The following is a 27,307-nucleotide window of genomic DNA, read 5'->3' as shown; positions in this document are numbered from 1 at the left end:
TTATTACTGGAATTATTTTCTGAAGCACTCCTTTTTAGCTCAATGCTTTTCTTATGCCAGAAAGTCTGGTGCTGTCGAAGACTTTCTTGAAATCGATGACACGTTGACAATCACCCTTTTTATTAGTATCAATATAGAAACTGATGTTTGTCTCTTAAGGACTCGATATTCCTTTATGTCTAATTTATTGTAATTGACTCTTTACTGCTGTTTCAATATCGACCTGAAGGGAGGAAGTGTCTAAATCAAGCCATTTTGATCTATGTTATTTTCCAAGAGTTAAACAAAAAATAAAGACTGACAATTACATTCATTTAGTGCATTAATATCAACTTAATCTACATTATATTTCAGTTTGCAACACTTTATTATTGTTGTTTAAGAATTAAATTAGGTCAAATTCGTCTAAATTTAATTCTCTGCTCTGCTTTGAACACAAACAACAATAATTTCATTTGGAATTTGCGTGTTTTATAAATTTATTTTGTTTAGATTAAATTTGCATCAAAAGCCAACGAATCTCAGCGAAATGTTTAGCATTTTACATTTGCAACAATATTTTTTAAATATTCGCCAGCTAGCCCACGCACGGAATATTTTGCATTTGTTATTCTATTTTGCTTGTTGTTGTACTGACGACGACCGATGCATTCATTGTCCATTCATGGGTTTGTGTGTCGCGTCGTCGGGGTAGCTGTTTGTGTCAGAATACAATAAAAGCCGTAAAAAATTGGCGCATTTCGTATTTTGGCTCAGCAAAAAAAGACAATCAGAAAAAAAGACAATCTTTGAAGTTAAATTAAAAGCAAAATGTTAATGTGTAAATATGTAAATGCAAATCAGAATTTCGCACTTTCCCTGCCTGGTTTTGTTTGTGTGTGGTTGATATGTTAAATTTCTCTCCTCCACCACATCAAGCCTATTCGATATGCCTTTTCGTGTTTCTATCAAAATTTCCCTGCTCTCACAATAGCACGAGCATCATTAAATAAACTTTTAAAGGCTGTACGGTCGTTGGGCTGATTCCCCCAAAAAACCAACTCCACTTCTTGTTCCAATGGATAATATATGCCGCCACTAACCACTGCATTGATTATTCACCCCAATGTGGTGGGGGTCTGTTTTTTTGTCTAGCCTCCATGAACCAGTTGCTCGAGCTAAGCAAAGAAACATTACAATTTTCCAATGACGAACAATGTTGGTAAACGACGACTACGACGAAGAAGAAGAAAAACAAGAACATTTTTTTACAGTTACTAACACCATTAACACTGTGTCGTGCAATTACATTCCCTCATAGATATACACACTCACATGAACACTGCCATAGAACCCCCAATGCTCCAAGTGAAGAGAGTAATTCTGCAACATTGAACTCAACGACACGGCCCAATTGGAAATTTAACACTTTAGCAAACCTCGAAGAGTACCCCCTTAGCGTCCAATGTGAAATATTATCAGATTTCCCTTTGAAATTTGCCAAGTGGGGCGATTTGAGTAGATTTTGTTTATTTGCCCTACTCACTTTGTTGCGCTTTGTCTTCCATTTACGAGGCTGCCAAAATGAGGTGGTTACAATGAAATGATGGCCAGAACTTACGTGATTGGAACGAACAATTCCAATGTCTTTCACTTTTAAACTACCGTGGTGTGATGGTACCATCCCATGTGTAATCCGCACTACCGAACGAACGCTGGAAAGTATTACATTTGAGAGCCTTCGAAACATACAAGCCCGTGACCACTCTCTCATATTAATGAATGCACCATAGATGTGTGCTAATCTAGTTTAATTGAACGATTTATTTCACTACTTAGTTCCAACTGATCTCATCGTTTGTATGAAAAAACTACGTATGAGTGGTTTCATACATTCGCTAGTATGAAATCACACATACTTTTAGGAACTAGGGCAGTGAACTAGGAACTAGATTGTCCAAATCTTAGTGCAACCCGTTTCATATTAACCCAATGAATCCATACCTTTTATCGAACGGGTTAGAAAATGTGATTTGATGTTGCCCGGACTAAGAATCAAATTCGGACATTCGGTGCAGATGTGCATACCATCGCACAACGGTTTCACCCGGTGCCTATTAAACATTCATATCATAGAAACGATGTATCAGTCAGACGATGGAGCATATCAACCCAAATATGGGATACTGGAAATTTGTGGGTCGATTCCGTACAAGAACAAGTTGTACACAAAAGTTATAGTTTTTTAAAATGATAAGCTCAGTGGAATTATTTGTTGATGATAGTGAAGAAGATATAGTTAACGTAGCATCTATCAGACGACACTTAAGAGATAAATCTAATCCTTTAGAATTGCCATCAGTATTGTGAGTTTGTTTTCCAGCATTCATCAAAAAAATTGTTTTTTTTTTTTTAGGTTTAAAGCCTATTTTCGGCTTTCAAAAGACGCTGTTATTTATATAGTGGAGGCATTAAAAATGACTTCAAAAAAGCCACAGATCAACAGCAATACAGCCACTACTTAAAGTGTGTGCTGCTTTAAGGTTTTTTGCAGAAGGAAGCTTTCAAAAATCTCATGGCAATGACTTTAACCTCGGGATGGCTCAACCCACATTGTCAAAGGTATTAAGCGAAGTTCTGGAGTTAATAGAGGAAAAACTGTGTACAATTTGGATTGTTTCCAAATTAACAGAAGAGGAAAAGCGTCAAAATAAACATTATTTTTATTCAAAAACAAATTTCCCGGGCATTGTCGGATGCATTGACGGAACACACGTACATATAATGGGACCAAAGGAAGATTTTCGACATTTATATCTGAGTAGAAAAGTTTTTAGTTTAAACGTTTAGTTGGCAAGTACGTTGTCAATTTCTACTTCATTTTTAAGTTTTTCATTTTCTACCTCAGCAGATTGTCCAATTTCACTGTTATTATCATCCCATGTCTCTTCAATTCCGTAGATCGCACCTGCAGGATTTGAAACCATATTAATTTGCAGTAAGTCTGCTACCGCTTGCTTCATCGACGACAAAGATATTTCCTGTGATGGTCCACCTCCAGTAGCTGTAATGTTCTAATTTTGGGAAATTTTTTTTCTTAAGTTTGGATTTAAAATGAGTCCATACTCTGTGCCATTCATCTGGCACACAACTATTTGATTGCTCCACAACATCCTTCCACACCTCATCAAAAGTGGCTTTAGTTTCGCCAAAAAGTCTGACTTCTTGACTTACGTTTCGGTGGGCTTCCATTTTTTCGAGCAACATTTCAAATTGCTGTTTTGAAGTAATTTTTACCAATATAAGCACTGAAAAACCAAAAAACGTATATAATCTATATATATAAAAAATGATGATGTTAGTTACTACGCTTATAACTCAAGAACGGCTGGACAGATTTTGACAATTCGTACCAATTCGGAATGGTCTCATGGCAGAAAAGGATAAAACCTAAAAAAATCGGGAATATGTGCGAAAAATTTGCAAAAATATTTTTTCAAGGAAGTCAATTTTTCCAGAAATTTCTATCGAGCTTCGCGTTTGGAGTAAATCTTGGCACTTATTTGGACAGTTTTTGGTGAAAATTGTATTTGCACCTACTGTGAGGGTCCATTGTACGCCTCTTTTTTGTCAATTTTTGGAAGTTGTATAGAATTTTTTATTCACAATCATATCGATTTTCATTTATTTTCAAGCGTCTTTTTAGGAAATTAACAGCGAAAAATGGTTAAAAGGGCTTAGTTTAGAGTTTGTAAAGATTAGTGGTGGTTTCGGTCAGATACCGATTGAAAAGACTAAGATGATAATGCCAAAATGGTTTCCACAGTTTTACTTTTAAACCGTAGGTAAAAACATCTTCGAAAGATAAACTTCCGATGTATGCGGTATAATATTTAAGCTGTACCAGATATATTTTTACACTGTTTAGAATCTGTCATGATACAAAAAAAATAATGATTTTTTTCTTCTCCTGTAAAGTTTTGGTTTTGTGGGCTACGTCTTCGGGCATTTATGGTGACGATATGTACATTGGTACTGTTGGTACACTGTATGTATGTCATTCGAAAAAAGGATGATATTCAAAATTGGAAAAAAAAACAAGAAATCGGAGGAACTGGAGATTTTTTGGTCGAATTATCTGACAAATATTCTTTATCGGCGACATAAGTAGGTAAATACTTATTAATCGTTAATTAGTTTGTGATATTAATTTGACAATGTTGTTTACGTCGAAAATAAATATAGGGTGACCAAGTAATCGACAACAGTCACGTGTTAGTGTGACAAGACTTCAAGCATCCGAAACACACAAAGAACGGCAACTAATAGAATAGCTCTGTCCATGTTACCAGAGCCATTGCATCTAATACCGAATTTGCAGTGCAAGTAGAATTCGGGAGATCACATTAAATAGAGAAGTCAGAAAAAATAAGTAAAAAAGAGTTAATTTCGGTAAGGAAACTTATATGGGGCTATATCAAAGTGAAAATCGGGAGGTACAGTTATATAGGGGGCTACACCTAAACATGGACCTATGTTAACAGTTTTTGGTGGGCATATTTTGTAATTACTAGAAACCTCAACGGTCAAATTACAGGTAGTTCGATCAAAAATTTTAGCTAAAATACTCAAAATACCAAAAATCTGGAGGTACCGCTATATGGGTCTATACCAAAACATGGACCTTGACTGTTTTTAGTGGATATACTTTGGGAACCACTGGTGGAGATGTTTTGTGATTACTGGGAACCTCAACTGTCAAATTACAGGTAGTTCGGTCAAAAAATGTAGTTAAAATCCCCAAAATACCGAAAATCAGGAGGTAGCGTTATATGGGGGCTATACTAAAAAGTGTTCCGATATAACCATCTTGGAACTTGACCTGTCCTTGGAAAAAAAGAAGCTCGGTTGCAAAAATATAGCGCTCTAGCTCAATTATTCCAAACGCTAGAGTGATTACAACAGACGGACAGACGGTCATGGCTAGATCGTCTTCGAATTTTATCCTGATCAAGAATATATGTGCAAATGATTAGTTCGATGTGTTACAAACAGAAAAACAAACTAAATATACCCTCCATACTATGGTGGAGAGTATAAAAACAGACGAAGGTGGTTACCTGATAACGATCGGATCAAAATGGGTAAATAGGTTAAAATGGGTTAATTGATTAAAACGCAAATTTAAATAAGCACTATATTCAGCATTAAATTCAAATTCATATTCAATTGCTTGAGTGAAATATCGGGGGTTATCATGAATAAAATTTCCCCTTGAGTTTTGTCTTTCCGCCGTTGCAACTTAAGGGAGAAAGTGAAAAAATTCATGGGGAATTGCCGTTCATGATAACCCCCATCGTGTTCAGTGGTGGAAACAAGAATTGCAGAAAACCATCGATTATGAAACGAGTAGGGCGTTGTATTATTTTGCTTCAACTGCGCTACCAAATATTTTTATTTACATCGCAAAACGTATTATTTGCTTAAAAAATATATCTTAGTCCCGATTTAGAATTACCTAATTTGTTTCGCGGCAATTGTCAGTTTATAGAAGAGAGAGTCGAGTAAAATAGAAACACTTTGCCTCTCAGTACCTTCTCTCTTCGTCAAACTGACAATTGTCGAAAGTACAATTGTCTAATGTGCATCTGTTTAAAAGATCGTCCTAAACAGTTCAAAACAAAGAAATATTTGCCATTGAACAAGGTGATAGTAATGATAGTATTATAGGTTTGAACCAAAGCCATAAAGTTCTGTGCCTAACAAACTGCGAGACGAAGTTCGCCGGGTCCCCTAGTATTAAATAAATTCACTTAAAATAAATGAAAATGTGATTTACGTTTCATTTTTTCGTTTGCAAAAAAGCACGGCGACAGCTAATTTGTTGTCGCCGGAAAATGAACTTGATGGCGACAGAATTTGACATCGTCGGGCGACTTTTGCCATACGTAATGGAAAAATTGCAACTGGCAACGCGACACGACTCGCGTCGCAATACGGAATCGATCCATAAAATCACGACTTTGTCGGAGATGAACTCGGCTGCGGAAACAAAAATACGCATTACGTTGGTGCCCACGGAAGACATCCTGACTTTCGCAAAATAATAGTTAATTTCAGCTGCATTTAAATTGAAGCATGACATATGTACTTAGTAACAGAACATTTGTTCCGTTTACAGAACATTTGTTCCATAAGCCGAACTAAGAAAAGATCTCTATTCCTCTCTGTTGCTGTATTTTCCCAATCTGGGATATAGAGTTTTCTGAAGTCGTATTTCACTTGTTCGCTTCACTGAAGCCTTGGCCTTCCAGTTCTGCGTGTACCGCCATGTGCCCCGTATTTATGTATACACCTTTTCAGCGGGTTCATCATCGCTCATTCTTATGACATGACCAAGCCAACTCAATCGTTGTATCTCTATACGTTTAACTATACTGATGTCGTTGTATAGATGATACAGCTCGTGATTCATACGAAGTTGATATATAGATTGTGCCCTAGATCTTTCGAAGAATTTTTCTCTCATTTTTTACGAGATGTGACTCTGTTCTTAAACAGCTTACTTAAGCCAAAGTAGCATCTGTTAACCAGTACTATTCTTCTTCTTATTTCACAAACCATATTGTTTGTTGTGTTTATGGCGGTGCCGAGGTAGACGAAGTCTTTAACTACTTCAAAATTATAGGAACCAACTTCCACTGTTGGTCCGAGCTCTATGGACGCATTGTGCTTCGACACCATCAACTTGTTCTTCGTGCCGTTTACCTCCAGACCACAGTAGATTCTCCTTCGACCTTTTTAAAGGTATAAGTTACTTTTTTGCTGATCGGCCCATGACTATATCGTCAGGATAAGCAAGTAACATGTGGCTATTCGTGTAAATTGTGCCATTTAATTTAACATCTGCATCTCGTACAATCCTTTCAAGTAAGTCACACGAAAGGCTGTCTCCTTGTCTGAAAGCTTTTTTTGCAGCAGGCTAAATATCTGGTCAGTGGTGGTCTTGGCAGGTCTGAAGCCGCATTGGTATGGTCCAATTATTTCGTTCACCATAGGCTTTAGCATTTCGCACAATCTTCCTGACACTATCTTGTAGAGCATATAGTCTTATCTCCTTTATAGTGGACGGGACACATGAAGCTCAGGTCCCAATCACCGGGTTTGCGTTCTGCCAAATGGTGCTAACTAGCTAATGCATACACCTTATCCGTGTGTTGCCTTCAGTTTTGAACAGCTCGGCTGGTAGGCCATCGCCTCCTGCTGCTATATTATTCTTCCGTCGGTTTATTGCTGCCTTCACCTCATCTAGGCCGGGCGGTATTCATTTCATCTTTCGGGATTGTATCTGTGGTACCTTATTCGCTAATATCGGATACCAACAGTTTAGAAAAATGCTCCTTTCATATGCCGAGCACACTATCTGCATCAGTTACCAAATTAGATTGCTGGTTTCTAAAGGAGGATGTGCCTGTGCCAAAGCCTTCAGTATGATGCTTCATCCTTTGGTAGAATTTTCGGCCTTCATTAAGGCTTCTGTACCTCTGGATTGTTTCACACTCCCGCTTTTCTATTTCTTTCTTTTTCCTGCTGAAAAGACGTTTCTCCTCCCTCCTTTTCTCCCGATATCTCTTTTTGGCGCTACGCCTTGCTACTGATTTTAAAGTAGCCCTACATATATGCCGCATTGTTCTCTTCGGTACCAGCACGACACACCTGGTCAAACCATGGGTTCCTTCGTGGAGGTCTTTGGTATCCAAGTATGGATTTTGCGACTGTTGGCAATATTTTTCCATTGTGCTGATATGTTATCTGGACTTCCGGATTGCTTCTATTCGTACTCTATTTGCAACTTTTGATCTGGTACATACCTTTGCTGCAACAAAGTGGTGGACTCCTGCCACCTCGGAATGATCGGACATTTAACATGCTTGATGAATGTCTTCTATCTATCACACCGTGATCAATTTGATTTCTTGTTTTCTGAACGGGAGACAGCCAGGTACCCTTATGAATGCCGAGAAGCTTAAATCTTGTACTGCTAACTACCATGTTTTTGTCGTTGCGAAGTGTATCGCCTTCATTTTATTGTCAGGTTTTTCCATGTGCAGACTGAATTTCGCGACTGTTGGGCAAAGATATTCACAACGGTCATATGTTTGCTCTAAGCGCTCGTAAAATATATCTTTGGTCTCTTCGTCGTTGCCTTCAGTGGGAGCATGAGCGCAAATAAAGCTGATGTTGATGAATGTTGCTCTTATCCGTATTTCAGCAAGTATTTCATTCACTGGGGTGAAGGTACAAATCCGCAACCAAACTCATGCTTTGTGTCATGGCATGGTAGGATTTTTTTTCATAGTAGGATTCGTTTTTATACCCTCAGCATTTATGCTAACGAGGGTATATACACTTTCATACGGGCAAAATGTGCCTCATCGAAATAATGGTTTTAGACCCCAAGTATGTTTAGACGAATTGTGTTTCAGACAATTTGGAGTTGATTTAGCCATGTCCGTCCGTCTGTCTGTCTGCATGTCTGGCTGGAGCGCACGATAACTCTCGAAAGGATCAACCGATTAGGTCCAACATTTGGCTTTCATAATATTTTGCCCAAACTTAGTTTAAGTTCGAAGATGGATTATACCTGTCCACTCCTTCCGGTACCTGCCCCACAAAAGTTCGAAAATGTTCGGAAAATTTGTGCGCACGATAACTCTTGAAGGGAGTAAACGATTTAGTCCATACTTTGCACATCGTGAAATTTCTACCAGGTTTATATGAGGTTCCAGTATGACTCTATCGGTCCACTCCTTCGGATACCTCCCACACAAAATTTCGGAAAAGTTCAGTTTAGGGCCAGCTCTCGAATCGCATTGATTTTTGTTGTAACAACTCTCCTCCATACGACGGTACAAGTTTCATCAGGGGCAAGTCAATACTTCCTGAGAAAATAGCCTTAAAGTTGGAAAAAACCCCTATGACACCGCGTGTAGTGGTTGGAGCGCAAGATAACTCACGAACGGATCTGCCGATTCGCTCCACAATTTGTCTTCGTAATATTTTGTTCGAACTTAGTTTTGAGTTCGAAGAAAAGCCATATTGGTCCACTCCTTCAAGTACCTCCCCCACAAAAGTTCAAAAATGTTCGGAAAAATTGTGCGCACGATAAATTTTGAAGGGAGTGACCGATTTGGTCCATACTTTGCACATCCTAATATATCTACAAGATATAGATCAGGTCGAATATGGATTATATTTGTCCACTCCTTCGGATACCTCCCACACAAAATTTCGGATAAATTCACTTTAACCCCTGCTCTCGAATCACTCTGATTTATGTGGAAGCAACTTGCATTCGCTGCCTCAATTACGACAGTAAACGTTTTTTTCAGGGGCAAGTCCATACTCCTTGAGAAAACAGCCCGAAACGTGTAAAAACCCCTATACCACCATATGTAGTGGCTGGAGAGCTCGAACCGAATACTGCGTTCGTCCACATTTTGGATATCGTAATATTTCTTCGAATATTAGATGAAATTCGAAGGTGGTGCTTATAGGTCCACACCTTCCGGTACCTCCCCCACAAAAATTTTGAAAATATTCGCTAAAATGGTACGCGCGACCGATTTGGTCCAAACTTTGGATCTCTAAATATGTTGTCCAAACTTAGTTTATGGTCAAAAGTGGGCCCTATCGGTTCAATCCTTGGAGTACCATCCACACAAATGTTAAACTTTTTTGTGTGGTTAAGAGTCTGTTCGAGGGTCCTGTTTACAGCGATATTATGTTTTCGTAAATAAATACATAAGTTTTTTGGGAAAGAAGTGTTTCACTCCACACAGGCTGAGGGTATATCTCTGTCGGCAAAGCCGACTGATACTTTTTTACTTGTTGTAGGGCGGTTTACTAAACCGACGACAAAACCTAAGTTTTTATCGTTGTTATGGGTGAATGCGCAGCACATGTTAGCTCACTACCTTTAACGGATTTTAAAGGCAGTTCCCAGGTGACACCACTTGAGATGAGAGAGGGCCCAAGACTATTTCTGGGCTTTACCACGTTAAAACCACTCAGGACCGCTGCTTGGTATCTTTCATCCCCTACATTACCCGCATGACGTACCTACCAAATAGATAAATGAGATAGCTTTGAAGCTTCCTGAACTACTCCTTGACACATACAAAGCAATGTTTAAGGCATGTATGGTATACACATAAACTATGAAATCATTAAAGGCTTCTCAAACCCAGATTGGATACCGTCGATGGCGAAAGAGGAGATAATTTGAGGAGGCAAATGGTTTTAGGCTTAGCAGATCCAAGGGTGGTACCCTGAGGGTGATCAGTTTTTGAAAGGTGAAGAGAAAGAAGAAATGCTTAAAACGCTGCCAGAAAGAAGATCAAAGTTTAGAAGATTCTAAGTCTTGAAAACAATGTTGGAACTAAACTCCTTGTTGGTAAAGTTGTCCTTGACACTAAGGAGGGGAAAGGTGAAACATTTTCTCTTCAAAATTCAGCTTCTCAACCAGATTTTAACTCAATATTTCCACGTTGACGCTAATTTTTAGGGTGCGCGCGTCCCCACTAGAGATGAAAATTGTTCATATATGTATATACGTCTTGAATATTAAATTTCTATGCACGTCGGGGTTGTCACCGCTTAGGGCTTTAACCGTCATGGAAAGATTATGAAACTGACATGCAGTCTCGAACTCACAAACCCCTATAAGAAAGACGGGTATGCAAACGAAAATGGATCAGGTGTTTCTTCCTAACTTTGAACCTTGTAATATTTATGTTAAACTTATAGTAAGTTCGAATGGAAAACATCCGACACCTCCTTAATGTAACTCCCTCACAAAAGTTCAAGTGTTCAACAGGTCTTGTCGTTGAGGTATATAATATATCGTCGGTGCCATGCTTAAGTGTTCCATACACCATTTATAACTTTTTGAGATATAGGTGGTTTCTAGGGGTTTCGTGTATGCTCCTTCATTTTCCTATCTGCTCTAGTTTCCCATATATCTACGTTTCGACGAGGAAGAATAAGTTTTTTCCAGGTATTAAATTAGTTTTTTAATAAACTACAAGTTTAAAAACACTTTTAAATATCAGAATTTTAATTCTCGATTTAGTAGTTTGTATTTATTGAGACAAAGATGCGAATATTTTTTATCAATTTGTTACATGTGATAGACAATATTTCACATTTGTGCCATAAGTGACACCGACGATATGTCTCCAACTTAAGTTTTAAGCCAACATTAATGTCACAAATTGTCATACCACATCAGCTTTTGTGTCCACATCACTTTGCCATACTTCTTGTCTTCCGTCATTTGCCTCATTATTGTTGCTGCCGTTGTTGTTTTTGTTATTTCAGACTTTTATCTACGATGTACTTTGAATAGTTGCTTTGCCAGTGGTTAGATTCCATACAATATTCATAGCAAAAACACACTCATACAATCACACACACCCAAATCCATTAGCTTCCGTACCAACACACACACTGCTACACCATCCACTCAATGGTGGAGCGAGCTCCCAACAGAACTCACACATTTTCAGAAATTCTCAATTTAATCCAGCCAGCCAGCCGTTGAAAAAGCAGGCAAATAAAAACGAGACATCAATGGTATGGGTTGCAGTGGAACCCCAAGACTAGGCAAGAAGACTCAATGTCTTTGTCTCAACAACCTTAGGTTGCCTTCATTTTTGTTTTTGTTTAGTTTTTATTTTTTGTCTGTCATAGTCAGTCCGTCTCAGCAGTCTACAACTTGTAGACATAGAAATACTCATTCGTCCCTCCTTCGCCTGTTCCTTGGTCTTTACAACAGATTTCTTGGCAGCAATTGTGGATTGGAAGTACGGAGTGCTTATGCGAATGTGTGTAGCATTAGTTGACCATGTAGAATGTTTTTGTTATTCATGGAATGGATTGGAGCTTTGGTTGCAAAGTTGTAGCGAACAACAAAAACAACCCCAACAATAAAAACATGTAGTTTTATACAACGTTTTTTTGTTTGTTTTGTTTTTGCTGACTCTGACTTTTTAATGGTCCGTTCGTACCATTGAACATATGTACATACAGATATAATGAAAAGATGAATATGAAGGTATACAAACATACATACACATCCACACTAATGTATATTTGATGTTGGCTTTTTATTTGTATTGGGATTTTGTGAAAAGTTTTCTGAATTATTTGTTGGATATTCCCAGAAATGTTGTGAAATTTGAGTTATTTTGCAAAGAGGAATTTTTAATTTCGCAATATTTTCATTTGGGAAAAAAGTTAGGGATTTTAAGTTGCAGAGAAATTGCTCAAAAGTTGAACAACAATTTAGGAACAGAAATTTTTTGCAATAGATTGTTAATATTCAAATTAAAATACAATTATTTTCTAAATTTAATTAGAAACATAATTTTATTTTAGATTCAATGCCGCAGACGTTGACGTAATAATAGTGTTTGCCAAGATATGCGAAATTAAATAAAAGATGTCCGAATTATCAGATGGTAAGTTTTTTATTTCTCGGATTGAAGTAAAATTAATTTGTGAATATATAATATGAATCACTCAATAATATGAGAGAAGTCTACCTTGTCCCGTATGGAATATTTTTGGAACAATTATTGTTATTTGGTCTGTTCCAGAACTGCAAGAATCTACTAATATTTACTATTTTCTTCGATAACATAAAGGGAAAATTGTTATCGTAGTAAAAATTAGTAGATTCTTGCAGGTTCTGGGACAGAGCAATTATGTTATAGTAACATGAATTATTAAGCACAGTGTACGAAATTTAGATGAATATTTGTTGGAGCATAGATCATATGGGTAACTTTTTGAAAATAAGCTTTTTTGTATATTTATTCCATATCCACACATTCTGCCATTTGTGAAATACTGTATAAAATGACTAACAATTGTTCTCATATTTGAGACAATTAGTGCTATCGATATATAAAACACATATTTTGTTTCAAAAATTTTTAGCTCGAGATCAGTTTTTGCCAGAAAATTGTTTTAAACGCAAGTTGACCATCAAGTTTAATTAGTAACACACATACCTCTAAGATTTTTTTTGCGAGAAAACTTAAAATATTTTATCAAAATAATATTTTTTAGATATTTTATATTTTTTTATCAAATAATTTTTTCCCTTAAACGTATAGTTTTCCTGCAATCGGGTCTTCTTTTAAAAGTGTCGAAAACTTTGAAGCGAAAATTAGGCGCATTCTTACATGACAATCCATTAGTTTTTGGTTGAAAAAATATTCTTACTATATTCCTAACAAATCCCTGAATTTATATGAATATAACATTTAAGATTAAATGCTAAGTTTTTCATCAAAATTCGAAAATTATAAAAAATCGATTTTTTTGAATTGCTTGCATTTTGGACCAAATCCGTGGAAATGCATAGACCAAAGGAAGCTTTATAAGCATGAAATGACAGATAATAGACAATACTATAACAAAATGCAAAAAAAAAAACACACAAAAAACCCTAAAATATCCGAGTTTGACGTCAATTTTTGCAACCATTTGTACGGCGTATAAACGACCAGTGGCTTTATGTGGGTTAAATTATTCATTCATTCAAGAAAAACTGAAAACTTTTGCTTTGGTTCATGGACTTCTCAAAAACTGGGAAACAATAAAAAAGTAATACAAAATTCTGAAAGAGCATATGCGAAAACCTTAACAACTATATCTTAAAAAGTCTGGAACGGCGTATCTAACACTTTAGCATATCACGACGGTGCGTGGGGCGTATGGTTAATAATATGTCCGAATATTGTATTAATAATACGTTCAGCATACCAATCATGCACAGAGCTTGTGTATTACTCCGCGTTATCAGTATATGGGGATTTTTACCCAAATTGGGGATATATTTTTGGCAATGGGGACAAAAAATTCCACTTAGGCGTTTGTGGAGTTTTTGGGGAAATTTAAAAAAAATATTGGGGATTTTAAGGAATTCCGTTTTGAGTACTTATTTAATATTATCTCCACTGCCAGTGTAAAAAATTAGGAAGACATTGAACAACAAGTAAGAAGGCGTTAGTTTCTTTTCATTTATGAAGAATACTGAATACCAATTTGCAGCAATTTCGGTAAAATAATGTGGCTAACCTTAAAACTACCGAAATTCGGCGGGTGCCGTTTTAATATATCAAAATGTCGATCTATACCGACAAATTTCTGGTGGAAAATTTTTAGACTCAAAGAAGACTAAATACCATATTTTCGATATTTCGGTAAGATAACGTGGCTAAAACTTAAAAAACAAGAGGTACGCTTCTGTGGGGGATATAGGAAGACGGTGACCTATTCTGATAATTCTCTTCTGGAATATTTTATAACCCCATGGAAGATTAAACAACAATTTTCAGTAATTTCGGTGGGATACTGAAAATTTCGGTGGCATACGAAAATTGGGAGGTACCGTTCTATGTGGGCTACACCGACGAATTTCAATCGGAAAGGTTTTAACCTCCAACGTAGACAAAATACCAAATTTCAGCTATTTCGGTGGGTTGTTGTGGCCACAACCATCAAAATAACCAAAATCGGAAGGTATCGTTCCATGGGGGCTATATAAAGTCGTGGACATGCACGGACATATTTCTGGGGGGAAATTTTTTGCCACCAACGAAGACTAAATACCAAATGTCATCCATGTTGGTGGAATATTGAAGCCACAACCTTCAGAATACCGAAAATCGGGAGTTACCGTTCTATGGGGGCTATATGAAGGCGTAAACCGATACCGACAAATTAAGAGGGGAAATTTGAAAACCCCCCAATGAAGAGTAAATACCAAATTTCAGCCATTTCGATGGATTATTGTGGCCATAACCTTCAAAATACCGAAAATCGGGAGATACCGTTCTAGGGGGCCATATTAAGGCGTGGGGTTGTACCGAAAAATTTCTGAGGGAAAGTTGAAGGCGTGGACCTATACCGACAAATTTCTGTGGGAAAGTTGAAGGCGTGGACCTATACCGACAAATTTCTGTGGGAAAGTTGAAGGCGTGGACCTATACCGACAAATTTCTGTGGGAAAGTTGAAGGCGTGGACCTATACCGACAAATTTCATATACCAAATTTCAGCTATTTCTCTGGAATATTGAGGCCACAACCCTAAAAATACCGAAAATTGGAAGGTACCGTTCTATGAGGGCTATATGAAGGCGTGCACCTATAACGATAAAATTCTGGTAGAAAGATTTCTACCTCCAGCGAAGACTAAGTACCCAAATTCAGCCATTTAGGTGTGATAATGTGGGCTATATCAAAACGTGGACCGATATAGCACATTTGCAATACAAAGCTCTATCTTTAAAATTTCGAGCTGTATATTGATTTCAGCAGACGGACGGACAGGCTGACATGGTTACATCGACTTAGAATTTTACCTTGATCAAGAATAAATGTAAACTACATAGAGCATGAGTGCTTAATTCGAAACAATAGTCTTCTCTTCCACTGTCCCACAGTTAACATTTTGTTGTTCAAATATGGACTTCAGCTAAAATAAACACAACATGTATATTCTGCAGTCTAATAATACAAACAAGGTCTATAGATGGTCGGCCAGTTATACTAATTTTGACAATAAACATAAATGATTTTATGTAATTATGAATTGAGTTTCTTGGTATTTCAAATCACAATGATGTGGTTTGACAGCAGACAAAATAGTCAGGTAGGCTTGCTGTCCTTATATGAGGCTTACTGTCCATAAAGTCCTTAAATACGAAAACCAAGGCGAATTTAGGATGGTGATACAAAAGGCGAATTCAGGCGAATTTTATATAGTAGTTTTAATTTCAGGTATATAACGATAAAATACCAATCAACGGCCCTGACCGGCTGTAACGTGACAAAGCCCAGGACTTATCTTGGCCCCTCTCTTATCTCAAGTGGACACTGGCCTCACCGTAGTGTCACCTCTGGCATCTTACTACGAAAAAAAAAACAAAGAAAAAGGACCTCGACCTGTGAATCTGCACCTGGAATGTTCGCACTCTTTATAGAGAAGGTGCAGTCTACGCACTGGCAGATGTACTTGAAAAGTACAAGGCCGACATTACTCCCATACAGGAAATACGATGGATTGGGAAAGGCGTCGCAACAAATCCCAAAGGTGGCCACTGTATTATAGATGCCATGACACAAAGCATGAGTTAGGTTGCTGATTTGTATTTGGTCGGAGGTTAAAACACTAGTCTCCAGCTTCATCCCAGTGAATTAAAGACTTGGTACAATTCCGACAAAAGCCTAACTGAAGACAAGGACGAACAGACCAAAGATAAATAAGACCCCCCACCTGGTTGCTTAATGAAAGCACTCCTAGTCCCGATAACATACATATCAGCACCGTGACAGAGTACTGTTCTCTCCATGGAAACAGCCGCAAAATCAATTCCTGGATACCAGTATTGGAATTCTTTAACTCATTTTCCGAGTTAGCGATAAATATCGGTAAAATTAATATGTTTATAATTTCGGTAATTAATGATTTTTTTCTGTAAGTTAACACCCAAAACAGTTAGCAACAGTGTTATGAACTTTTATTGATCCTTTCATTCATAATTTTGCGTTTTAATGTTACCAATTTTTGTCGGTAACTCAAAAAATGAGTTATAGAATTCCACTACAGAGACCTAAATCCGGGAAATGATTGTATGACCAGAAGCGTTGTGCTGCTACCGAATAGAAGATTGTAACGGCATATACGCACGGTGCGCTTTAACTAACATTAAATGAAAGGTGCTTACACCTGGGAAGTTTTTGCGGATTTTGAAACTGCAATGTGCATAGATGAGAAAAATAATAATAAAAAAATAAGAAATCGCCGGAGGGATTTTCAAATAAATCGCGGTCAACGTTCACATATTTAGAGTTTTTTAGGTTTTCACGATTTTGCTTGGAAACCGCAAATCTTATCGTAAACGGACTAAAGGAAATATTGTAGTAGTGAAAATTTTCTACAAGATTTGCCCTAACGGTATTTTAGTAGGTTTTGCCATTTTTGAGATATAGATCTTCAAATTGGGACAATGCACTGACTATATCGCCTCCTTATAAAACAATGTCAAGTACGGTGCGCATTAACTAAATTTGAATGAAAACCGCTTACACCTGAGAAGTTTTTGCGGATTCTGAAATGGCAATGTTCGTAGATGAGAAAAATTCAAACACAAGAAAAAATGTACTCTATTATCATGCCAAAATATTGGTCACCGTGCAAATAGGGTTACTCTACAATCAATAGAAACTCTTAGCGCACGAGAGAGGTATCAGAAGAATAGTAGAGAAGAAAAATGTTTATTCCGCAGGAAAAGAGAGAGAGATGGAATATCGGGAGTGTGAAAAAATCGTGATGTACAGGAGTCAGAATGAAGTTCGAAAATTCCACCAAGGAGTGAAACATCAAACTGATAGTTTTGGTACAGGCACATCCACCTGCAGAGTCGGGCCTAGAAATCTAGCAACAGATACAGATAATGTACTCCGGTTATGGAAAGACCCTTTTTCCAAACTGTTGGTATCCCATACTAGCGAATACGACGAAGATCCCAGAAGAGGATATTGAGTGTTTACGGCTCAGCCAAGATGTAAACTGGTTGAAGAAAAATAAGGCCGCAGGGGACGACGGCTTGCCAGTTTAAGACTGGAGGCGACACGCTGAAAATGTTTATACATCAGCTAGTCATCACCATTTGCCAGAAAGAACTCTTACGCTTACACAAAAGGCTGTGTGCTCCAACTACATAAGTCTGCATAAGTCGTTCGGGGAACCTGTAATTCCTATTGGACCTGGCAAAACCATCACTGACCAGATATTTACCTTGCCGCAAATCTTGGAAAGGACCCAAGAAATGCAGATCAATATACCATACCAACATACCATATTTTTGCCAATTATAAAGCAGCATTCGACAGCATTATACATTCAATGGTATTCCAAGCCATGTCTGATTTTGGCGTTCACGCAAAGCTTATTTGGCTTTGTAATATGACATTAACTGATACCCGGTCCTCATTTAAAGTAGGAAAGAACCTCTCCGAAGTGTTTAGTACCAAAAGAGGTTTCAGATAAGGAGACATCCTTTCGTGTGATCTCTTTAACATGCTGCTGGAAAAGTTTATACGAGATGCAAACGTCAAAAGAAATGGCACAATTTACACCAACAGCCACATGTTAAGGGAAGTAACTGATACCTTTAAGAAGGTCGAAGGAGAATCTGCTAAAGTGGGTCTGGTGGTAAAGGGCGACAAGACCAAGTTGATGGTGTCCGGGCGCAATGCGTCCATAGAAATCGGAAAAACTGTGGAAGTTGGTTCCTAATTTCCTAATTTTGAGGCACCTCCAAAAACTACAACAAACAACATCAGTTGTGAAATAAGAAAAATAATTGTATTGGCCAACAGATGCTACTTTGGCTTAAGTAAGAAGTTTAAAAACAAAGCCACGTCTCGTCAAACTCGTGCTAATGTTTGGTTCCGAAGCCAGGGTAGTTACGCAATCAGATAAGGCAGTTCTTGTTGTCTTTAAGAGTCAAATTCTTCGAAGGATCTACTTGCCAATCTGCATTGACGGTTAATATCGACGTCGTATGAACCACTAACTGTATCTGCTATACAACGACATCAGTATAGTTAAACCTATACACAACCATTGCGATGGCTAGGCCATGACATAAGAATGAGCGATAATGAACCCGCTAAAAAAGGCGTATAAATACGGGACACATGGCTGTAACCGCAGAGCTGGCAGGCCAAGGCTTCAAAGGAGCGAGCAGGTGGAAGGCGAAATCGAAAATCGCGATATTCCAAAAAACAACGAAGAAAATCTTACCTCAACAATGATGCAAAGTAGGTTGGCGAAGGTAGTCAAAGAACGGAGATATCTCGTTAGCCGTCCATCCATCCCACTTTTTTATTTTTAATGTACTGAGCTTATTGAGTACAACAAAATCCTGTCCACAGACAAGATAATTTTTAAGACTATTTTGACTATTTTATGGCAAAAACTGTCCATTTTTAATTCGAAATTTTGGCCTTTAAAGTTCAATTTTTTTTTGCTAAATGTTAAAATTGCCTATTTTAGAAACAAGATTATTAGGTTTTGTGGGTACCACCGTGGTGCAATGGTATGCACGCCCGCCTTGCACGCTAAAGGTCGTGGGTTTGATTCCCAGGCCAGACAACATCGAATTTTCAACGGTGGCAAAATACCCCTCAGTGATGTTGGCGACATTTCCTGAGTATTTCAGCCATGTAAAAGTTCTCTACAATTGGTGATCTTAGGACACGCCGTTCGGACTCGGCAATAAACAGTAGGTCCCATATCATTGAGCTAATATGAATCGGGGTGCACTCATTGATATGAGAGAAGTCTCCCCTGTCCCGTCTGGGATGTTTGTGGAACAATTATTATTATTAGGTATTATTAATTATTATATAGGGTGACGTAGGGGATTGAAGATACCAAGCAACGGTCCTGACCGGTTTTAACATGGCAAAGCCCAGGATTTATCTTAGTCCCTCTTTCATCTCAAGTGGACACTGACCTCCCCGTGGTGTCACTTGGGGAACTGCCTTTAACACCCGTTAAAGGTTGTGAGCTAACATGTGCCGCGGGTTCTCCCATAAGAACGTTAAAAACTTGGGTTTGGGCGTAGGGTTAGTAACCCTCCCCTAGAAAAAACAGCATACTATGAAAAAACGAAAGAAAAGAAAAACAACCGCCTCTAAAGTTGACGAACCCCGCAAACGTTTTAAGGACCATGATCTGCGAATCTGCACCTGGAATGTTCGCACTCTTTAAAGAGAAGGTGCAGTCTTCGCATTGGCAGACGTACTTGAAAAGTACAAGGCCGATATCACTGCCATACAGGAAACACGATGGATTGGGAAAGGCGTCACAACAACACCTAAAGTTGACGCACTGTATTATAGCTGCCATGACGTAAAGCATGAGTTTGGTTGCGGATTTGTAGTTAGTCGGAGACTAAAACATCTGGTATCCAGCTTCACTCCAGTAAATGAAAGACTTGCTACAATTCGAATAAAAGCTAAATTCTTCAACATCAGCTTTATTTGCGCCCACTGAAGAAAAGGACGAACAGAATATTTTACGAGCGCTTAGAAGAAACATATGACAGTTGCCCTGCCCATGACATTAAAATCATTCTAGGCGATTTTAATGCCAAAATTGGAAAGGAGAATATCTTTGGCCCAAGAGTCGGGAAATTCAGCCTCCACAGTGAAACATCTGACAATGGAATGAGGCTGATAGACTTTGCAGCTGCAAAAAACATAGTAGTTAGCAGTACCAGATTTAATCACCTTGATATTCATAAGGGCACCTGGCTTTCTCCAGATCAGAAAACAAGAAATCGAATTGATCATGTTGTGATAGATGGAAGACATTCATCTAGTGTGTTGGATGTACGATCGTTCCGAGGCGCAAACATTGATTCGGACCACTACCTTGTTGCAGCAAAGGTACGCACCCGCTTAAACGTAGCAAACAAAGTACGAACAGACACAACACGAAAGTTAGACATCGGTAAGCTGCAATCACAACAGATAGCCACAGCATATTCCACTCAACTAGCCCAATTGCTTAATCAAAGCACTCCTCATCCCGATAACATATCAGCGCAATGGCAAAGCATTGCCCACTCCATGCAAACAGCCGCAAAATCCATACTTGGATACCAGAGGCCTCCACCAAGGAATCCATGGTATGATCAGGAGTGTCGTGCTGCCACCGAAGAGAAAAATGCGGCATATAGGGCTACTTTACAATCCGTAGCAATGCGTAGCGCACGAGAGAGATACAGGGAGAAAAGGAGAGAGGAGAAACGTCTTTTCCGCAGGAAAAAGAGAGAGATGGAAAAGCGGGAGGGTGAAAATTTTGAGATGTACAGGAGCCAGAATGAAGTCCGAAAATTCTACAAAAGAGTCAAGCATCAAACTGATGGCTTTGGTACAGGCACATCCTCCTGTAGAGACCAGCAAAGTAATTTGGTAACTGATGCAGATAGTGTACTCAGGATATGGAAAGAACATTTTTCAAAACTGTTGGTATCCAATAGCAGCGAAGACGACGAAGATACCACAGTCCCAATCCCGGAAGATGGTATTGAATGTATACCGCCCAGCCAAGATGAGGTAAAGACAGCAATAAATCGGCTGAAGAATAATAAGGCAGCAGGAGCCGATGGCTTACCAGCCGAGCTGTTCAAAACCGGAGGCGACACGCTGATAAGGTGTATTCATCAGCTAGTTAGCACCATCTGGCAGGAAGAACGAGTACCCGACGATTGGAACCTGAGTATCCTGTGCCCCGTCCACAAGAAAGGAGATAAGACTGTATGCTCTAACTATAGCGGAATAAGTCTACTCCCTATTGCCTACAAGATCGTGTCAGGGATATTGTGCGAACGACTATAGCCTATGGTCAACGAGATAATTGGACCATACCAATGCGGCTTTAGACCTGGCAAGTCCACTATTGACCAGATATTTACCCTGCGGCAAATCCTGGAGAAGACCCAAGAGATGCAGATCGACACCTACCACCTTTTTGTCGATTATAAAGCAGCCTTCGGCAGCCCGCTGCGTTCAAAGGTATTCCAAGCCATGCCTGAATTTGGTATCCCCGCAAAGCTCATCCGTCTTTTCAAAATGACTTTAACTGACACGAGGTCCTCAGTTAAAATAGGAAAGAACCTCTCCGAAGAGTTTGGTACCAAAAGAGGTTTCAGACAAGGAGACAGCCTTTCGTGTGATCTCTTTAACATCCTGCTGGAAAAGGTTATTCGAGAGGCAAACGTCAAAAGAAGTGGCACAATCTACACCAATAGTCACATGTTACTTGCTTATGCTGATGATATAGACATCATAGGCCGATCAGTAAAAGAAGTAACTGATACCTTTATGAAGGTCGAAGTAGAATCTGCTAAAGTGGGTCTGGCGGTAAACGGTGAGAAGACCAAATTGATGGTGTCCATTGAGCTCGGACCGACTGTGGAAGTTGGTTCCTATAATATTGAGGTAGTAAAAGACTTCGTCTACCTCGGCACCTCCGTAAACACAACAAACGACATCAGTTGTGAAATAAAAAGAAGAATTGTATTGGCCAACAGATGTTACTTTGGTTTAAGTAAGCAGTTCAAAAACAAAGCCACATCTCGTCAAACAAAAATAACGCTCTACAAAACACTGATACTACCCGTGCTGATGTATGGCTCCGAAGCCTGGGTACTTGCGCAAGCAGACATGGCAGTGCTTGGTGTGTTTGAGAGAAAAATTCTTCGAAAGGTCTACGGACCAATCTGCGTTGACGGTGAATATCGACGTCGCATGAACCTCGAGCTGTATCTGCATTGACTTCTTAACAATTGAAAATGCCTTTAGTGGCGTCAAACAGTATTCTTTATAAAATGAATCACATGAATCTCATTTGTGTTTGAAATTTGGCATTGCCAATTAGGTCATATTGCCTGTTGTTGTTTGTGTTGGATGGGAGACACAAAAAGTTGTTGGAAATTTATTGCCACGCCATCCATGCATGCCTGCCTGACTGCCTTAATGCATGCAGAGACAAGACCAGTCCCTCCCCTTCGTTGCAATCATTCACAATGCCAAAATGAAAAAAGAACAACAAAAACGTAAAGCAACGGCAACAACAAAAACAACACAGAAACGTATGTTTCTTCATGCATTCATTAGCTCATTTGCTAATGAGAGGGTGAGTTGTGTGTCCGTTGTTCCTTGTATGGTTTTCTTGTTTGTTGTATTTTGTTTTGTTGCTGTTTTTAGCTGTACACAGACCGTCATCCTTGTTGGGTTTCAGAGTTCTGTTGTGTGTTTTTTTGTTTTGTTCGTTCGTCTTTGAATGAGAATGGCGTCAACACGAAACCACTTCAACTTCCTCTTCATCATTCAATTATCCCTTAATTTGTAGTGTTCCTCTCCTCATTTTGTGGTGAATTGTTTTTTTTGCGAACAGAAAAAAAAGAAGTACCAAAAAACGAAAACAAGGAGTTTCCTTGTGTTCTTCTGCTGTGGCTGGCTGACTGGATGGCAGTTCATCGCTGTGAAGAGTGAGTGTCATTAATGAGACAACAAAACACTTCAACACTTAAATTTTGATTAAAATTTATGCAACTTTGACTGTTTGGTGTATTTTTCTTTGGCGTCACTGACTGACTGATTGCCTGCTGTTGGCTGGCTGCCTGCCTGACTGTTTGAGTGATGGTGTGTTTTGTTCGTTTGCTATTCACTTTTGCCTGCCCGTCCCATTCATTACAAAAGTTGTAATTTGCAAGTTTCATGTCGCGCCACACAAGTGTTGCCCTTTGAAGATGCATATTTTGCTATTGGTGTTGTTGCTGCTGTTGTCATTTTCTTTAAAAGATTTATTTCGACATTTACAAAGTTTTTCGTCTTTTCGAAACTAATTAGATTTTCTTTAACCACTTTTTCAGAAAGCTACAATTTGTTGTTTGTGGTTTGAGTTTTTTATGCATTCATGTAATAGAATGAGTTAAACATTTTTACATTAACATGGTTCGAAAAGTAATGTGTGGCTTATGCACAAATAGTAATTATAAAATATAGTTTTGTGATTTTTTAGTACTTTTGCCAAGTGCATGTAACCGAGATGCAGTGGTCTGCAAACTCGCGATGCACGCAGAAATTGGTGGATTCGAAACACCCATAGGTCAAGTCACTCTACAAAAGACGTTACCCCCTTCTAGGCGCAAAAAATCTCACTTCTGTTTATTAGTAGAAAATACTAATAAATAAAGTAAAGTACAATAAAGTACATGCGGGTACGAGTTTTGCAAGAAAATAGGAATGCGAGTGAAAATACTCGAAATAGAGTAAGATTATAGGTACCGTAAGAATCGAGTGTAAAAAATTTTAATTAAGTGTCTAAAAGTTTAACAAATAATTTCTACCATAATATCTAATTTTGTAACGTAATTTTCTTAACAAAGTTTTTTTACTTAGATACATATTTAGGTTGTTCTGGGACTTCTTCGTTTAACACCGTTCGTCTAAAACTTAATTTCATGTTACTTTCATTCATCAACTCGAAAAAAGAGCAAAACAAATTTATTCAAAAAATATTGGGGTGTTTTGTTGTCAAATTTGATGTATATATTTTATTGATATACATACATATATTGTAAATACATATATTATTTATTCGGCGACTTATATTGAAATTTGATGGAGAATATTTTTGTCTTTGACGTCTTCTATCGGGAGATAATGAGAGAAGAGAAACGTCTTTTCCGCAAGAAAAAGAGAGAAATGGAAAAGCGGGAGTGTGAAAAAATCGAGATGTACAGGAGCCAGAACGAAGTCCGAAAATTCTCCCAAAGAGTGCAACATCAAACAGATGGCTTTGGTACAGGCACATCCTCCTGTAGAGACCAGCAAGGTAATCTGGTAACAGATACAGATAGCGTGCTCAGGATATGGAAGGAACATTTCTCCAATCTGCTGGTATCCAATAGTAGCGAAGACGATGATACCACAGATCCAATCCCAGAAGATGGTATAGAATGTATACCGCCCGGCCAAGATGAGGTAAAAACAGCAATCAACCGGCTGAAGAATAATAAAGCAGCAGGAGCCGATGGCTTACCAGCCGAGCTGTTTAAAACCGGAGGCGACGCGCTGATAAGGTGTATGCATCAGCTAGTTAAGTTACCATCATCTGGCAGGAAGAACGCGTACCTGACGATTGGAACCTGAACATCCTATGTCCCGTCCACAAGAAAGGAGATAAGACTGTATGCTCAAACTGTAGGGGCATAAGTCTTCTCCCTATTGCCTATAAGATAGTGTCAGGGATATTGTGCGAATGACTAAAGCCAATGGTCAACGAAATAATTGGATCATACCAATGTGGCTTTAGACCTGGCAAGTCCACCATTGAACAGATATTTACCCTGCGGCAAATCTTAGAGAAGACCCAAGAGATGCAGATCGACACATTTCACATTTTTGTCGATTATAAAGCAGCATTCGAAAGTCCCCTCCTATCAAAGGTATTCCATGCAATGTCTGAATTTGGTATCCCCGCAAAGCTCATGACTTTAACTGACACTAGGTCATCAGTTAAAATTGGAAAGAACCTCTCCGAACAGTTCAGTACCAAAAGAGGTTTCAGACGAGGAGACAGCCTTTCGTGTGACCTATTCAACAGCTTGCTGGAAAAGGTAATACGAGATGCAAATGTCAAAAGAAATGGCACGATCTACACCAATAGTCACATGTTACTTGCTTATGCTGATGACATAGACATCATAGGACGATCAGTAAATGAAGTAACTGATACCATTAGGAAGGTCGAAGGAGAATCTGCGAAAGTGTTTCTGGCGATAAACGGCGAAAAGACCAAATTTATGGTGTCGAAGCGTCCATAGAGCTCGGACCAACTGTGGAAGTTGGTACCTATAATTTTGAGGTAGTTAAAGACTTGGCCTACCTCGGTACTGCCATAAACACAACAGACAACATCAGTTGTGAAATAAGAAGATGAATTGTATTGGCCAACAGATGCTACTATGGTTTAAATAAGCAATTTAAAAACAAAGCCACATCTCGTCAAACGAAAACAACGCTTTAGAAAACACTGATACTACCCGTGCTGATGTATGGTTCTGAAGCCTGGGTCCTTGCGCAAGCAGATAAGGCAGTGCTTGGCGTGACAGTGAATATTGACGTCGTATGAATATATATTAGCTACACAAAGACATGAATATAGTTAAACGTATCGAGATGCAACGATTGCGTTGTCTAGGCCATATCATAAGAATGAACGACGATGAACCCGCTAAATAGGCGTATGAATACATGCCACATGGCGGTGCACGCAGAATCGGGAGGCTTTAGCTTCGATGGAGCATACAAGTGGATGAAAAAATGAAAAGGCGCGGTATTCAAAAAAGCGAAGCGAAAAACAGAGAGGATTGCATCTTTTCTTAGTTCGGTCTATGGAACAAATGTTCTGTAATGGGCCAGCAAAGTAAGTAAGTAAGGAAGTACTCGTAAATTTAGCCCTGTTAGCCCTGTCCATCCGTCTGTCTGGGTGGTGAGCACGATAAATCTTGTCAATCGGTATATCTCCTTTGGTATAGTCCGTTGGTTGTCCCCCCCCCCCCCTGTCTAAGTCAATGTGCAGAGGGAAATTTGTGTTGATTCATAAGTAGCAGGCAACTTTTGATTAAAGTCAATGTATTTCATAGGCGTCAAGAGTAAACATTTGAGTTGAAATCTAGTCCATACTTTGTTTGCTTGTATTGTATGTCACGAGCTGAGGGAGTATATCTGACGGGAGAACCGAGTGACACTTGTTTTATTATTTGTCCCTTCATTTCAGAGCATATGTTGTTTGTTTTATTTATTGTGGTTCTAAAATTGGTATGAATACCGAAATATCCATTTCAAAAATAAATATAACCGTCCTGTCCTCTAATAAAATATTTAATTAACGTGTTCGGCATGTCTGGTTGTTCTTAAATCGATGCTTTGCTATTTTAATTTCAACGAAGCAAGGGGATTAGATCTCTATTTAATAGGGTTAGATGTCTAATGCCATGTTCATACCAACATTTGAATAACGTTGTTCGCTTCATAACTACGTACACGAATTAACCCGTTCATACGACATAGTACACAATTCATAGCAACATGATTCACATTTTCATACTTATTATTTACTTATTTTAAAGACAAGTAAAATTAATTGATATAAACTGAAAAAATATTTGACCTTCATTCAGATATCTTTTTAATATCAAAGTATATTATTATCATTAAGTTTTTCTATTTTTTCACAATTTTGGTGTATTCAGAACATTTTTTAATTTTTCTATTTTCAAAATAAACGAGAGAGTCCTGCTAAAATAACTTTTTGGTATACAGACTTCCTGGCAGGCATTTGATTTTTTTCTAAATTTATACGCGAATTTGAAACGATGGGCAAGAAATGCAACTGCGCTGAAAGAGAAGACAACATTTGCTATGATTTGAATGTATACTAGTCGTTAAACCGTTTACTTTTCATTCATGTTTTGCAGTTTTTTCTAAAAATGTTTGGGCTGTTAATAAAATTTTAAATTTTATATGTTTCCTGTTATAATTAATTTATTTCGAAAATTTCTCTCATTTGTTAGAGATGGGACATATTTTATCGTCATTCGGAGAGTAATTTAAATTGAACAATGTACACAAATCTTTGTTCGTTCTGAAATTTTGTATGGG

The 27,307-nt window shown here is 38.3% G+C and overlaps 1 protein-coding gene and 1 long non-coding RNA gene across 3 annotated transcripts in view; one reads left to right on the top strand and one right to left on the bottom strand.

The window, feature by feature from the left end:
- Positions 1 to 27,307, bottom strand: part of LOC141406538 (uncharacterized) — a 376,869-nt gene that overhangs the window by 150,353 nt on the left and 199,209 nt on the right. The window lies entirely within an intron of this gene.
- The window catches only part of Su(z)2 (Suppressor of zeste 2), a 229,376-nt gene that overhangs the window by 161,258 nt on the left and 40,811 nt on the right, over positions 1 to 27,307 (top strand). For both annotated transcript variants that reach the window (XM_073992155.1, XM_073992157.1), the window contains exon 2: positions 12,421 to 12,503. The gene's annotated coding sequence lies outside the window, so the exon portion shown is untranslated. The remainder of the gene's footprint in view (positions 1 to 12,420; positions 12,504 to 27,307) is intronic.

The sequence above is a fragment of the Musca autumnalis genome, unplaced genomic scaffold (assembly GCF_047663935.1).
Source record: "Musca autumnalis isolate F117 unplaced genomic scaffold, ASM4766393v1 scaffold_5, whole genome shotgun sequence".
Lineage (NCBI taxonomy): Eukaryota > Metazoa > Arthropoda > Insecta > Diptera > Muscidae > Musca > Musca autumnalis.
This window is presented reverse-complemented; position numbering and strand designations above follow the sequence as displayed.